This window comes from Sander vitreus, chromosome 11 (assembly GCF_031162955.1).
Source record: "Sander vitreus isolate 19-12246 chromosome 11, sanVit1, whole genome shotgun sequence".
Classification (NCBI taxonomy): Eukaryota; Metazoa; Chordata; class Actinopteri; order Perciformes; family Percidae; genus Sander; species Sander vitreus.
Genome location: NC_135865.1, coordinates 3,805,398 through 3,821,432, shown reverse-complemented (window position 1 = coordinate 3,821,432; position 16,035 = coordinate 3,805,398). Strand labels below are relative to the sequence as shown.

Here is a 16,035-nt window from a genome sequence, read left to right as displayed (position 1 = left end):
TTGAGTCCGACTGCCGGCAGTGCCGCCCCACCGATTATACATGTCAAACCGGCCAAAATGAAGGACGACGGCCCCTCGGACGGACGACGGCACGGAACGCACCGAACAGACTCGAGTCACTGACCTCGCCAGACTGTCCAACGGCTGATTATCGGCTTGGTGTGGCAGCGCCTTAAGGGCATCTGATCTGACAATGTACTTTTTTGCTATCTGAAAATCCACAAAAACAAATAAGATCAAAGCACATCCTGTAAATGCCCAAGGTGTCTAGTTTGTATGCATGAATGAATACAATTGGGCTCACTGAATCTACAAGAGTCTCAGCTTTCACGTCATACCCAATTTATGCAACTCCAAGACTATTTAGGGACGCCAGTGTGCTGAAATATTCAAATACACAATTTTTAGAATAGGAGAAAATAAGACATTTGTACTGCATGAGAAAACCTGCATGTTTTTTTTTTGCCCCAAACGGCATGTGATTAGCAGGAAGTGCATGTCTGTAAAGGGCTAATCTCACATTGCCAGACCTTCCTCCACAGCACTGTGGAGGAGGGTCTGGCTAGTCCACACAGCATTCCTTTAGCTGTGTAAATATCTAACATTGGCAAAAGAACATTAATAAATTATTCAAATATAACTTTTCATCCATCCACGCGATGTTCACTACGCGTTCAAACGAGGCCACGCCCTTTTAGGAGACAGGAAGTGTGGACCGTTTCATACTATTGCCGCTGCTTGAAATGCGCTATCTTTAGTATAAAGGATCTTTGATGAAACGTCGTGGATATAGAATAGTAAAGGGGAGACTCGTGGGATCCCTTTGAAAATGTCCATGCCAGTTTTTCCCCCACCAATATTTAGCTTTAGCATTACTTAGCTCCCTTCCTGGCAAGTTGGCATGGCGTGGTTATTGGATTCTTTACATCGTAGTTTTACGGCATAGCACTACCTTGGCTGAATGAATATGAAAATGGATAAAAATGGCCTAGTTTCACAGGCTCAGTATCACATTTGATACATAGGCTACATTTTCAACACGATTTTACTATAAAATATGATACAGATGGCATTATACCTTCTTCAGTTGGTATAATGCCATCTTAGGGTAGGGTCTTAGGTGCCTCAAGGGGCGGTAACCCACGAACACCGTGGTGGACACCGGTGGTCAGGGAAGCCGTCCGACTGAAGAAGAAGTCTTTCCGGGATATGTTATCCCAGACGACTCCGGAGGCAGTTGCAAGGTACCGAAGGGCCCGAAGGGCTGCAGCCTCTGCCGTGAAAGAGGCAAAGCAGCGTGTGTGGGAGAAGTTCGGAGAAGACATGGAGAAGGACTTTCGGTCGGCACCAAGGTACTTCTGGAAAACTCGCCACCTCAGGAGGGGGCAGCGGGGAACCATCCAAGCTGTGTACAGTAAGGATGGGACGCTGTTGACCTCAACTGAGGAGGTAATAGGGCGGTGGAAGGAGCACTTTGAGGAACTCCTAAATCCGACTAATACGCCCTCTATGGTAGAGGCAGAGCTGGAGGATGAGGGGGGATTGGCATCAATTTCCCTGGTGGAGGTTGCTGAGGTAGTTAAACAACTCCACAGTGGCAAAGCCCCAGGAATTGATGAGATCCGTCCAGAAATGCTTAAAGCTCTGGGTGTGGAGGGGTTGTCTTGGTTGACACGCCTCTTCAACATTGCGTGGAAGTCTGGGACGGTGCCTAAGGAGTGGCAGACCGGGGTGGTGGTTTCCCTTTTTAAAAAGGGGGTGTGTGCCAATTACAGGGTATCACACTTCTCAGCCTCCCCGGTAAAGTCTACTCCAAGGTGCTGGAAAGGAGGGTTCGGTCGATAGTCGAATCTCAGGTTGAAGAGGAACAATGCGGATTCCGTCCCTGGTCGTGGAACAACGGACCAGATCTTTACTCGCAAGGATCCTGGAGGGAGCCTGGGAGTATGCCCAACCAGCCTACATGTGTTTTGTGGATCTGGAGAAGGCGTATGACCGGGTGCCCGGGAGATACTGTGGGAGGTGCTGCGGGAGTACGGGGGTGAGGGGGTCCCTTCTCAGGGCCATCCAATCTCTGTACGACCAAAGCGAGAGCTGTGTCCGGGTTCTCGGCAGTAAGTCGGACTCGTTTCAGGTGAGAGTTGGCCTCCGCCAGGGCTGCGCTTTGTCACCAATCCTGTTTGTAGTATTTATGGACAGAATATCGAGGCGTAGTCGGGGTGGAGAGGGGTTGCAGTTCGGTGGGCTGGGGATCTCATCGCTGCTTTTTGCAGATGATGTGGTCCTGATGGCATCATCGGCCTGTGACCTTCAGCACTCACTGGATCGGTTCGCAGCCGAGTGTGAAGCGGCTGGGATGAGGATCAGCACCTCTAAATCGGAGGCCATGGTTCTCAGCAGGAAACCGATGGAGTGCCTTCTCCAGGTAGGGAATGAGTCCTTACCCCAAGTGAAGGAGTTCAAGTACCTTTGGGTCTTGTTCGCGAGTGAGGGGACAATGGAGCAGGAGATTGGTCGGAGAATCGGCACAGCAGGTGCGGTATTACATTCAATTTATCGCACCGTTGTGACGAAAAGAGAGCTGAGCCAGAAGGCAAAGCTCTCAATCTACCGGTCAGTTTTTGTTCCTACCCTCACCTATGGTCATGAAGGCTGGGTCATGACCGAAAGAACAAGATCCAGGGTACAAGCGGCCGAAATGGGTTTCCTCAGGAGGGTAGCTGGCGTCTCCCTTAGAGATAGGGTGAGAAGCTCAGTTATCCGTGAGGAGCTCGGAGTAGAGCCGCTGCTCCTTTGCGTCGAAAGGAGCCAGTTGAGGTGGTTCGGGCATCTGGTAAGGATGCCCCTGGGCGCCTCCCTAGGGAGGTGTTCCAGGCACGTCCAGCTGGGAGGAGGCCTCGGGGAGACCCAGGACTAGGTGGAGGGATTATATCTCTAACCTGGCCTGGGAACGCCTCGGGATCCCCCAGTCGGAGCTGGTTAATGTGGCCCGGGAAAGGGAAGTTTGGGGTCCCCTGCTGGAGCTGCTACCCCCGCGACCCGACCGGGGATGAAGATGGATGGATGGATGGATGGATGGCATTATACCTGTGTTATGCCTGCCATGACATTTAAAAAATGTCTGCTGTGAAAAAAGGCCACTTTTTGACCTTATTTTGACAAAATAGAGCCATCTCGTTCTGCTCACAACACAAAGTATAGTCTCAAATTGAAATTGGCCAAAAGTTATTGTCCTGCTGTGTGGCCATTGGTCTTCAGACTTTTTGTGTCAGTGTGACAGTATGTCTGTAGTTGTCTTTATTCCAGTGTCATATATATTTCTTGAGGATTTGGGGTTTTCTGTTCATATTCCTCGTTTCATTCATTCTTATTTTGAGTTTTCTGTGCTTGCCCTGTGTGTTCCCTTGATGGTTACCTGTAGCCCTACACGTCTTTCCCTTGTACACCTGTTTTGTGTATAGTTTGCTCTTCGGTTCCTGTGTCCTGCCCTTTGCTGTGCTGCCTGCTTTCAGGTCCAAACCTGCACCAACCTTGACAATGCTGAACGTATGTTTCCCATATAGTGTGGTTACACTTCTAAATGTGGAATTCTTTAGAGATACAAGCTTTGCATCTGATGGCCCTATGTGACCACATGTATTTCTGTCTGGACTCACAACACTTTTAAACACTCTCTTTAAATGTTCTTCTTTTTTTCTTTTTTTACATAAGTTAGCCAGTAGATGGAGTTCTTCATTCATTTTCCTCAGTAGCTTTGCCTCCTGATGTTCCTATGTGTCTGTTTTCCTTACAGCCAGAGAAGAATCAGGAGAAAATGCACCTGCCTGCCAGACAGATTACACCTCAAGTCAGAGATGTTGGTTTAGTCAGCTGAGTCATAAATGAGTCATGTGACATTGTCTTCACAAATCTATTTTGGAAGGACAAATGCGTCACTCCTCAGACCTGTTAAACAAAAAGGGATCCAAAGTGTTTCTAATTTCTATTTGTCAAACAAATCTTAGCTGAAAAATATACAAATGTTAACCGACAAACGATTTTCTTAAAATATGTATTTTCTAGGTTAGAAAATGATTTTTAATCAAATCATCAATTGCTGATTTTGTACTGTGAATCATGAAAGAGTAGCTGTCTCATTCCTCAAATGAAAAATAAGAAATAAGACCTTGGAAATATACCCATGTTGTTAAAAATGAAGAACGCTTCAAGGCCCAAAAAGCCTTTATTTAGATGGCTGTTTCATGATGAAATTACTAGTACGTGTTAAAATAGAGTTAACAACCCACGCACTGTGTCACAAACAGCCTTCCTCAGGGTCATGGTGATGTTGTTTCTATAGATCAACCTCTTCTATGTGTCCCTGGGGATGTATGAGAGCGTCAAGTACACATTCACACTGCACACACAATGCTACAACAGGCTACTGTAAACGCACGGCATTATGGGCCCATCACACTGAAGGCTCTCTATTCTTAGACTTCATCCTCTTTTAATAGACACAGTGACAAGCAGTTCTCTGGACAAGATCTCACCAGTGTACTAATTTATAATAATACTGTTGGTATTAATACTTTACCAACAGAGGTCAGTTTTGTTTTCACTACGCACAAACAGTACACCGTTTCATTCATTCACACATCTCCACTGGGGAGGGAAATAAAGACTTTCCCTCACAGTAGAGATATAAGTAAAGGATTTAGGCAGTGATCCATGGAGTATTCAGACAAGAAAATCACAGTTTATAAATACTACAGTATGAAATAATGTGCATATACAGTATATACAGTATAATTCATGTTAGCTGTCAAATAAATGTAGTGGAGTAAAAAGTATATTTCCATGAATGTAGTTCATGGAAGTGTAGTTTGTAGTCCAAAGTAGCATAAAATGGAAAGTACCTCAAAACTAAGTACAGCCTACTTTTGACATCTCGATTTAGATGACGAAACTGCTTTCTGCTGACAAAAGCTCAAGCAAATAGACAAATAAAATGAAGAAAGAAAATCTTGCAAATACAGAAATTACAAGCAAATATCAGAGGTGTTCATGGGACTAACATTCTCTTCTAAAACTTCTTTGCAGCAGACCTTTTTGACTTTTCATAGCAGGAAAAGCACGGGGGTTACTAATAACATTAACAATGGCTCTGTTCTATTCAAGAGTCCTAGTAAGCCATGACTTAAGGCGGATTTATCGGAGCTGCCCACTTTGAGCTTCAGTTTGGCTCTTCAGAGACCTATGGGTTTGGTGCTGTTGTACCATTGTATGTGTACAGAGACCTATTCCAAAAAAAGTGTATCTGGCAACATGCACCATAACCCCATGGTTATGGTGCATGTTGCCAAATACACTGCACAGAAAACACCGGTAGTTGAGCTTTAGAGGTGTTGGTGTATTTCCTTTCCCCCTGCCTCCAGTCTTTACGCTAAGCTAGGCTAACACAAGACATGAGCTAGATATCCATCTTATCATCTCATTCATAGAAAGACAGCAGCAACAGATAAGCCGCCCTCTATAAAATGTTGCTGTTGTATTCATATGCAGCGTTAAATGTGACGTATGTGTAGTCAAAGCGGCGAAGACCTTGTCTAACTTGGCTTTGTGTTTTCTTCCTGTTATTAGCCGTGCATTGAGCTCTCCGAGGCACCGTGTAAAACCTTTGAAGACAGGTTCTTCTATATTTAGACATTCTAAATAAGTGATAAAGAGAGGGGCACTTTGCAATCCAGTCCAGCAATATTATCCACTTAACAAATTCAAATACTCTAAACTGCTTTGTGTCGGATTTAGCGGCATCTAACGGGGGAGGTTTGCAACCAAATGAATACCCCTCCGCTTACCCTTTCCTTTCCAAGCGTTAAGTGGAACCTACGGTTGGCCTTCAGGTAACAAACAAACATTAAGGGTCATTCTTAGATAATGGAACACAACGACTCTTTGTTTCATACACTATTGAAAACATATGAATATTATATTCCATTTCTTCCAATAGATCCCTTTAAATCCTACACACTGATCCTTCAAGTCTCCTGCAAAGCAATTTATCTTATAGCTTTATATTTGCATTGTTGTCTACAGTCTAAACATGACATGAATCATTGTTACAAAGAACTGTTATCCTGACCACAGCCCTTCCCTTACATGACATTATTCAGTCCACATTAGAGCCCTTACATATCCTAATGCACTATGAGAACTGTTCATGTTTCTCTACGTCAGTGTAACAGAGACAACAGGTTGACATTTATTGCACTTTTCAATCACAATGACTCCAACACCGAACAAAGCTAGAGTGTGTGTACTTGGGGACCTTTCAGAGAGGAAAGCACTCCAGAGTAAATAGTGTAATTACACGTCTTCCTTTTGGGTTGGGTGAGAGGGTAAATTGGTGTAATCAAGGCAGCAGTTCAGCCTCTGGCATTGATGTTGGAATGAATTAGGACAGGGCCTAGCTGAGATTTTGCCCCCCTGGGTATTTAATGAATACATACTTCTCCCCCAAATCACATCCTGCTGATATACTGGCGAGCCAGTCTTATGACTGTACAATACCACTCACACTAGGAAATGAGTAGTGCAGGAAATGTAGCTTTAACAGGGAACTGTGTGTATATGTACACTTGTAAACATCCATCTGTGCATTACATTACTTCTGTTATAGTTTTTATCCTTCACTTAAATAGGTTTCCATTAGTGCAGCCAGAGAACCATCAGTATGTTGTGTAGATATGAAACCTATATTATTTCATGGATTTCTGTCTTTCTGTACCGTTTAGCTCTATGCACTGCTACCTCTCATATACAGAAGGCTTCTACAATTTGAATGTATTACTTTTTAGATTTATTTTTGTAATTATTAGATTTTCCCTTTTTTATGGTCATGGACTGTTTTTGGTCTAATGCAGTGGTACTAAAGTGGTAGTTGGAAGTGTGCAGTGTTTATGAAATATAGCTCCTTATCTGTGCAAACTTGAAAACAATTGGCCTGTACATTTGTAATTCTCTTACTTTAAATATAAAAATGTCATTATCAATGACAGAAAACTGCAAATTGTAGCACTTGGTTAAAAACAAAAATCTAGGTTTTCTTTCCATTGTGGTCCCCCCGCTGTACAGTACATGTGTATGGCATTTAAAAGCATAAATTAGGGATGCAAACTCATCAGGGGTGAAAAAAGGTGACAAAGATGTGGCTCAAGAATGGTCTAAATATTAGCTTCAGAATGTGGATTTACAGTCAATTTTAGCATTAGGATATATGGAAAAACTCACCCTAGAGTAAATGTTATTACTTTATTATTATTGCCACCCATCTTGCAGTTACTCACACAACTTGGTCATGACATAAACAGAACGTCTCAATTAAAAGGTGGTTTTTGCTTGTTACAGCTATTGCAACTGCTGTTTGGTCAATTAAAAGAATATGGCTTTGATATGACGCTTACAAATTAACTTCCCAATCACTACAATCTATCACATGGTCATTTCAATTCAGCTTCTGTCATTTTCAGTGAGCTTGGCATTTGTTGCCTTCTGAAGCGACATAATTAGGCTTCTCATAAGTAACGTAGGTCCATTTTAGCTAAATGTCTACACCGTTGTCTAATTAAATTAGTCTCATGTTCCAAAAACAAATCCAAAATCAAATTGTTTAAACACGTCATGGTTATGACAGTAATAGTCTTGCTAATATTATCTTAGCATAAAGAAAATGCAACCATCAGTGGCTGAAGTTAACGCTAAATAAGTTGTTGCTTTGACTGAGGAGCTCAGCTTATGTTATAATCACCGGCAAAACGGTAACGTTAGTAAAGGTAAACCATAAACGAGTTGGCTAGTCCCAGAGCATTAAAGTCAGGGGATAACCAAAGTTAGAGGGATTCACTTAGCTAATCAGCGGTCCGCGCTAGCTTGTTTCAAGCTACAAACACATTCAATTAGCATGAAAACATGTCCCAGAGAACGATCGAGTGGGTACACATCTGTTATTAACCCCTAGGTTCGCTTTTTGCGCCGGAATTGTCCTTTAACAGGGAACCAAGACCAACATTTGATGCCAATCCATAACATAGATGTTGAGATAATCATTTGTCATCCTCTAGGGACCTTGAATATCTATAGCAAATTTCATGACAGTCCATCCAATACTTTTATATATATTTTTATCTTACAAATGCCAATCTCATTGTGGCAAGAAGAAAGATCAAGAGATCACAAAAGTCAGTGGGCGTCATCCTCTGGGGACCATGAATGTCTGTATAACACTTATTAGCAATCCATCCAATAGTAGATATGTTAGTCTGGACCAAAGTGGTGGACTTACAGACAGAACAACATTGCAATCCCTAGAGCCACGCCGTTAGCATGACTGAAAGGATAGGTTCAATACCAGAGTATGTGCAGCACAAAAACAACACACATATCTATAATAACATATCTGTCACTATTTAAAAGCCAAGAATACTCAGAATTCATAAAAGACAGATTTGCTAACCCAGAGTATGCACAGATAAAATAACAACAACAAAAAATGTACTTACAATAATGCTATAGCTGAAATGACTAATATCATGAGCAACCAGTGAGGTGATAGATTGGTCCAAGTCACAGTGTTCCTTAAAAGATATCTTACACCCCTGTAGCTTGTAGCTGATGGAGAAATACTAAAATGTCCAAATAACTACATAATAAACAAACTAATTGTGCCACAAACATACCCATCTAATTCAGTCCAGTATTTAAAAAGGTTTTAATTTATCTGGTAAACATGTAAAATGAATGCATCCCTCTCTCCTTTCATTAGCACTCTCCTTTCATTAGGACTCCATAAATAGTCCTTGAGATGAGATATTTTTAGCACAAGGCTATTTTTTTTATGCGTCCTTGATGTTGGAAAGGTTCTAACTCACTGTAATGCTGTTACCATTCTGTCGTTCGCAGTCTCTAATCTGGATCAGCAGCAAATCTTTATGAACAATCAAGTTTAATCTTTGATGAAGAGCTATTTATTACAGATTTGTTTTATTTATTCAGGGAATGATTCAGCTCTTTCTCAGCCCAACCGTGCTGAACACTCAAATTAGACTTGAACCCATATGATAGAGGCAGTCAATACTAATATTGATAGTTTTAGAGTAGCTTTATCAGTAGAATATGTTTCGTGCTGTTTTTTTTTTGATGCCACAGAATAGCAACACTTAATATTTCATCAATTGTTCTCGTGTCGTTTTGGCAAGCCTACTAAAACAGTATTTTCTGACCAATAATTTTGAATATTGGATGTAGCAACTTTTTGCCAACATATTAGCAATAACAATGCACATGTCAGGCTAGTATCTATCAGCTTGTTGTGTAGCTTTTCTTTCCTCAAGTGGCCTGAAAAACAACAGTTTTTTACAACAAACGCAGGTGTTTCTAATACCATTAACGATGGCTGTTGTATTAACGTGTCCCAGTTAGCCATGACATTGTGACAGTGAGCAGCTTGAACAGTACCAAATGTGCTGTTTTTGTGTTTTAACACATGAAAGCATATACATTGTATGATTTTAAGAAACAAACGTTATGGTTATCAGCTGTATATTCAGCAGTTTTTGGCCACTTGGGAGCAGAAAAACATCAAGTAAACACACAGCTAACACATACCTGCTAAAAGTGCTAGCAAACAATTGACCATTTCCATATCAAGCAGACACAGAGCAAATATTAAGAGTGGAATGGTGTTTTAAGTCACCTGACAAATCTAAGTACAAAAGCAATTCTTCTAGCTCTGGTTTGGTCTCCACCAATCTCGGAACCCTTCGGCTGATTTAGCTTCTGGGGGCAACAGCCAATATTTTTGAGGTTCAGCCAGGTGTAGCCAGCGTAAATCCGGACCAAGACTCTAATGTGATTGTTCAATACTACTGGGACTACAAATGAAAACCAGAATGCTTCCAATACTAAAACCGTGTCCCATTGCCTACAGATTCTGCATTCATTTGCAGATGCCTGTTTATAGAGATTATAACTTTTAGGAAAAATATCTTGGTGTTCATCTTTAAAGATGCTCAACTTCCTTTACCAGCTAGTTGCAAAGGTAGTCTGCCATTTGGTGTTGGCAGTGGGTTTATCTGATCTTTTTTGTTGGAATGGCTATGAAAAAGAGGTTGATAAGAGCTCAGACCATACTGTATATTTGCATACCTTAACACCAAAGCAAGTAAAGCAGAACAACAAGGTCCCCCTTTGAAATCATACAGAGTAATTTGAGTCTATGTTCATTTCAAAATTATTGATTTATACAGGTCTAAGGACTTCTCTACAATGGATTCTGAAAGAGCTCATTACACAGTCTTTAACCCAGTATGGAGACTCCAGCAACAGCCCTCCCTGTCCAAACCTTTTTATTAACCTTAAGGCTACAACTGACCCCTTTTATGCGGCTGCACAATGCCATCATCCAGCCTCCCAATCGAATGCATGAGACTAGCTGCTTCAATGCACCAAACATGGAATAGATGCAGCAACAGACAATGGTTATCCCCTTGCCCTGAGCTACTGTACATTCATTCCTGTTTAAAGGCCTTTTTCTACATCGAGGTCAGGTCAGACCTGTTTCTACGATACTTGTCAGATGTCCCCTTCAAAGTGGCAATTGACTCCTCATTATCTTCGTATGGTGACGAGATAAGTGACAAGTCAGATTCTTCTTTGGTAATTATTTGCCAAGAGGGACAGGGTCTAGTTTTTCACTGTAATTCACAGCTCTCTGTTGAGCCACTTCTGCTTTTAACTCTTTCTGCTGGAGTTCTCTGTTGAGCTACAGAACCAGTGATTACCAGTCTGTTACAGTGGTGACCACTGGAACCACTGCTGTTTCTATTACTGTCATCAGAACTACACTTACACAAATTGTTAACTACAGATCTTTTGGTGACTACAGGACGATTCGTTAGATGATTTGTAGACCACTTCTTGAGATGCTGTGTAAAATTATTCTCTAAGTGGAGCTATGTTTGACAGGACATGATTGGGGAAGGCATATTTAGAACCACACAAAAAAACTAATTGTCCCGCTGTGTGGAGGTGAGCAAGGAGCCTGGGTTCGAATATTTCTCTCTAGCAGCCCAGTTTTTTTTTGTTTTTTTTAAATTATGTTCCTATACAACTAAACTGCATTATCAATTACATTTGAAGGGAAAAGTTTTTGAAGTATTACAAATATGTTTCTGATCAAAGTCCGCGCAGGAAGTAGGGGTGGGTGGATGGGTTGAACAAACAGGACTTTCACCCAGGAGATAGTCTCGCATTACCACAGCGCTGCGGAGGAAGGTCTGGCAATATGAGCATATACTTCTGGATAGGAGAAAAAACGGTCAGGTGTTGTTTGCATTTCTTTAAACCAATCACAATAGTCCTGAGCAGCGCTAAGCTCCGGACGCAGCGATGGTGGCTCTGCAAAACTGTTTCGGAAAGGAACTTGTTTTGGTGGAACTATTGCACCCCGCAAAAGAAAACGCCACGTACAATATTAACACAGTACAGTAATATGAGCTAAATAACTTAGCTGGATACATGGTTAAACGTCATTTGCTCTTACCAGTGTATCGCCTATGTATTTTGTCCATAGCAAATCCCCACCAATTGCTCCCAAAATGTCCCAGTTAAGAGAGTAAATGCCCATAAACACATTCTTTGTAAATCTTTACAATTATTCCCCGAAAGAACCAAGCAGGCCTGCCTTGTTGCACAATCCAAATTGCCTTTAAAACTTGCCATTTTCAGCGTGTAACATTGCGCTAAATCGGTAAATGAACCGTCGCCGATCCAGACTACCCAGGTGACCGCCGTTTGTGTGAAACCAAAACCAAAAAGTCAACTTATTTTAGCTTGCATCACATACTTACGTCCCTATTTCAGCCTAAACCAAACCTTTTCCTAAACCTTATCAACCTAAGTAGTTTTGCTTCAATTCATAACCACGTTTAAAACTGCGACCCTTTCACAACTTGTGCCTGTCATTGGTACGAGGATATGTAAAAATATATTGATATATAATATCTTTCCTGCAAAACATAATTTGAATGCAATTAAGAATGCAGTTTAGTTGTATGGAAACATACATCTTTAGGAGACAGGGTTGCTCTAACTTTCTTTTTTCAGTCTTAACACAACTACTTCCGTCACATCTCACGTGAACAACCGAGTGCACGAATATCAATGAAAATAAGATAAATGTCTATCTTTAAATGTGTGCTGTTATCCCTATATTTATACGGTGTCACGTCCCTCCCCTCTCAATGACACACAGCTTTTCACCCTTTACAATGTCGCAGTTTGGAACGACTATAAACACTTCTGATTTCTTTTCTAGCATAACCCGGCCTTAAGTGTGAACCCGCTACTTATGCGCAATACATTACACATAAAACAACCTACCTTCAGCAGATTTACAATCCACTGTGATATATTCAACCTTTATTAGTCACATAACCTCACTGGAATTCTCAAGCTACTAAATCAACATCCAAGGGAAAACGTGAAATATGGAATTGCAAGTAAAAGGACTGAAGTCAGCATCCTACATTCACCATCATAAGACGTGTGTAATTTCTAAATGAGATGAGACAGTTGTGCTCTTTGGTAACCTATTGACCTCTGTCTGATCTCTGGTCAAAGTGTCTGATCTCTGGTCAAATGACAGCATCTACTTTTTTCTTGTGGTAGTAGACATGCTCATATGTGATGTGTCTTATTGACTTCTTTAAAGATGCTGGATTAATTTAAAATGGATTACCTGAACTGCACTGACCAGACTGAAGAGGAGGTGACTGGGCTGAATTTGTCATTATTAGACTGGTTCAGATGTAGTCTCGCTTTGCAAGACCTTTCTCCACAGTGCTGCGGAGGTCCACACAGCATTTCGGGATGGGAGGAAAACATGCTCTGGTTTATTGGCATTTCTTTAAACCAATCACAATCGTCTTGGGCGGTGCTAGGCATTGGGAAAAGCCGCAGTGCCGCTGCAAAATAGCCTCGGGAAGGCACTGGTTTTGGTGGAACATGTGTACGTTCAAAAGTTGTTTTAGTCATGCAACAGAAAACTCAGATTGGACAGCGGAGCAATCCTGGTAGTGGAACACCAAGGATATAGACTAGTTCAGATGGGATCCAGCTGAATGAAATCGCTTTCTCTCTCCCAGTGTGAAGGAACACATTTTTAATGTCCATTTTTCCCTCCGAGCAGAATGAAGCCAAATGCTTTCAGAAACCAAAAGGACTTTAATACATTTTTTATTCAGGTCCTGTCTGCCTGTGCCATCCTAGCCTACTTTCCTCTGTACTTTGGGGGAAGAGCAGTTACTTGTTGCTCACCATGTTATTTCTCAGGTCATATATTATAAATGGAGCTATTCTGCATAGTGCAGGCATACTATATGGCAAAGGCTGCGATTTGGTCACGTGACTCGCAAGAGCAAAGCAGTCTGCACTCCACAGAGAAAGCATCAACTTGGCACGCTAACGCTACGCCGTACCTTGACCTGTTGTGCAATGGCCTCCGGCTCTACAGAAACTTTAGTTCCAAATAGGAACAGTATGTCACTTGTGTGGGACTATTTTGGTTTAAAAAAAGAAAATGATGCGCAGCTTCAGGTATTGTGCAAAACCTGTCTTGCTAACGTTGCTACCTCACGGGGTAACACTACGAACCTGTATCAGCACTTAAAAAAAAAAAAAAGACAAGCCATCTACGACAGTTGCATGGCTAAGGCCCTGTTTACACGTACATGTTTTTTTTGAAAAACGGAGCCATTTCCCTTCGTTTGTGCCCTTCGTTCACACGCAAACGGAGAATCCGCCTCTGAAAACGAGTCTTTCTAAAACCTTCGGCCGGAGTGGAGATTTTGGAAAACTTTGTTTGCACGTTTGCATGTAAACTAAGATAAACAGAGGTTTAGGCAGCCGAGGAAGTGAGGAAGAGGAGAGAGGAAGTGATTCGTTGCTATTTTCGGGATTCTGATTGGCTAACGTGGGCTTGAGCTTCTCGTTACACTGCCACCTACAGGTTTGGCATGCTCTTGACGGCATATATACACGGGTGCGTGTAAAAGAACACTTCTCTGAAAACTGACAGCTGTGCACGATGTTATTTTTGAAAACAGAGAGGTTGAAATGTCCGTCAATGTAGCATAAGATGCCGAACACCAGTTTGTCAAGTAAGCAAAATACCACCCGACAGGCATCACTCACCGAAATGTTTGAAAGCGTAACGTTAACTCCGTACGAACGTACTTTAAAACGGAACGAGGAAATTACTCAAGCAGTAACGGAGTTTATTGCCAAAGACATGATGCCCCTTAGTACGGTCACCAAGCCTGGGTTCACGGCTACAACACAGAGCGTCTGTTTAGCACCGGAGGGAATATAACTTATTTATATAGCGCCTTTAATGAAACCATATGAGGGTTTCTGCCACGGAATCAGAGAGTGATGGCCGGAGTCTGGAGATGTTTTTTAAGATGAATAAAGGCGGATTTGGTGATAGATTTGATGCGAGTATGAAGTACATTGACCCGAGCTGGAGTTGCTAATGGTGAGAAATTTCTTCCTGTGTGATCAGCATCACTATGGCTGGTAATGACATACTCGCTGCACTTTAGTCTGCGTTGTGTGTTGCTGTTACTGACTAGAGATTATTACGATTAATATTTAGAAAATAATGTTCGGACAGTGATTACATTTAACTTTGAGTTACCTAAATATTTTCAAAGAGGTACAGGCAGATATTTCTCTCCTTTTATTTTCTGCATTTTTGTTTTGTTACTGACTGGAGATAGTAATATATATATATATATACTATATTTTTACTTATTTAACTGTCTAGTAAAGTTCAAAGACAGTGTTTAAAAAGTGCAATCTACATGTTTACATATGTTTATTACAGTAAATAATAATCTAAATACTACCAAGTGTGGTAAAGCCACATATTTGTTTTTATATTTCTGCAATCTGCACTTTAGTTTGTGTGATTTGTTTCTGACTTTCATATGAATGTTTACACCAGGCTTGGTCAGTGCTCAGTATACTACTGGGACTGAAGTAGTTAAATAAAAGATGATATTCATATAAATTCATACATCACCTAATTTCATCATCACATCCAGGCCTGGCCTCCAGGAAAGAACAGTTTGTTTAATATATCTAATCTTGTGTTGTTCATACTATACAATGATGTATTGTTTGTCTTTGTTGAATTATACAGAAGACAAAGAGCTTGAAAAATAATCGCATATTAAATTGCAATGGCAATATTGGTGAAAAAAAAAATCGCAATTAAGATTATTTTCCAAAATCGTTCAGACCTATATGAAACGGTTTTGAACCCTCTGGAAGAGGAAGGGATTTCTAATGTATTCATACAACACACAGGCACGTGCACACACAAAATCCATCAGCCTTGACATTCGAGCGTCAAGGCAATTCAGAGCAGTGCATCCTTACCCTGGCCAGTGGTTGTGTGTATCCACGGAGACAGATGTCAGCAGAGGCAGCGGGCTGAGCGGTCTCTGCCGAGGTGTGGAGCATTCCTTGTGCGCATCACATTCACAGACCACCGGAGGAGCAATGCACAGTGAAGAGCCAGGACTCCATGATCTGGGTCGGCTGCGCAGGAGCCATCCTCATGGGGAAGAAGGTATCAACACAGAGGGGAGTGCAGTCGTCACAGGCCCACATGGATCCTAGCATCCAGCCACGGTCGCATCCTCCGTCTGCAGTTGTTTTGGATCCAGATGCAGATGCAAAGAATTCCACTGAGACTCAGACGGGGAGCCAATCCATGAGGTTCTCAAATCCACACACGACAAGAGAGCTTTCCGCTACGAGAAAATAACCTTGTCTGCACGAAGCATCAGCACCTCAGTGAAAGCCTCTGTTTCTCCTCCTCCTCTCTCTGCCTCTGCCTAATTCACTGCTTTATCGCTCTATTTCTGTCTCTCTCTGATGCTCACACATATTTCCACTTCACTGCTTGCTCTCCCACTTTCTCTCTCT

General features: G+C 41.8%; 1 protein-coding gene across 3 annotated transcripts in view; it reads right to left on the bottom strand.

Moving 5' to 3' along the window:
* LOC144525988 (nck-associated protein 5-like) overlaps nucleotides 1-16,035 on the bottom strand; it is a 94,031-nt gene extending 77,996 nt beyond the window's left edge. For all 3 annotated transcript variants that reach the window (XM_078263105.1, XM_078263103.1, XM_078263102.1), the window contains exon 1: nucleotides 15,484-16,035. The gene's annotated coding sequence lies outside the window, so the exon portion shown is untranslated. The remainder of the gene's footprint in view (nucleotides 1-15,483) is intronic.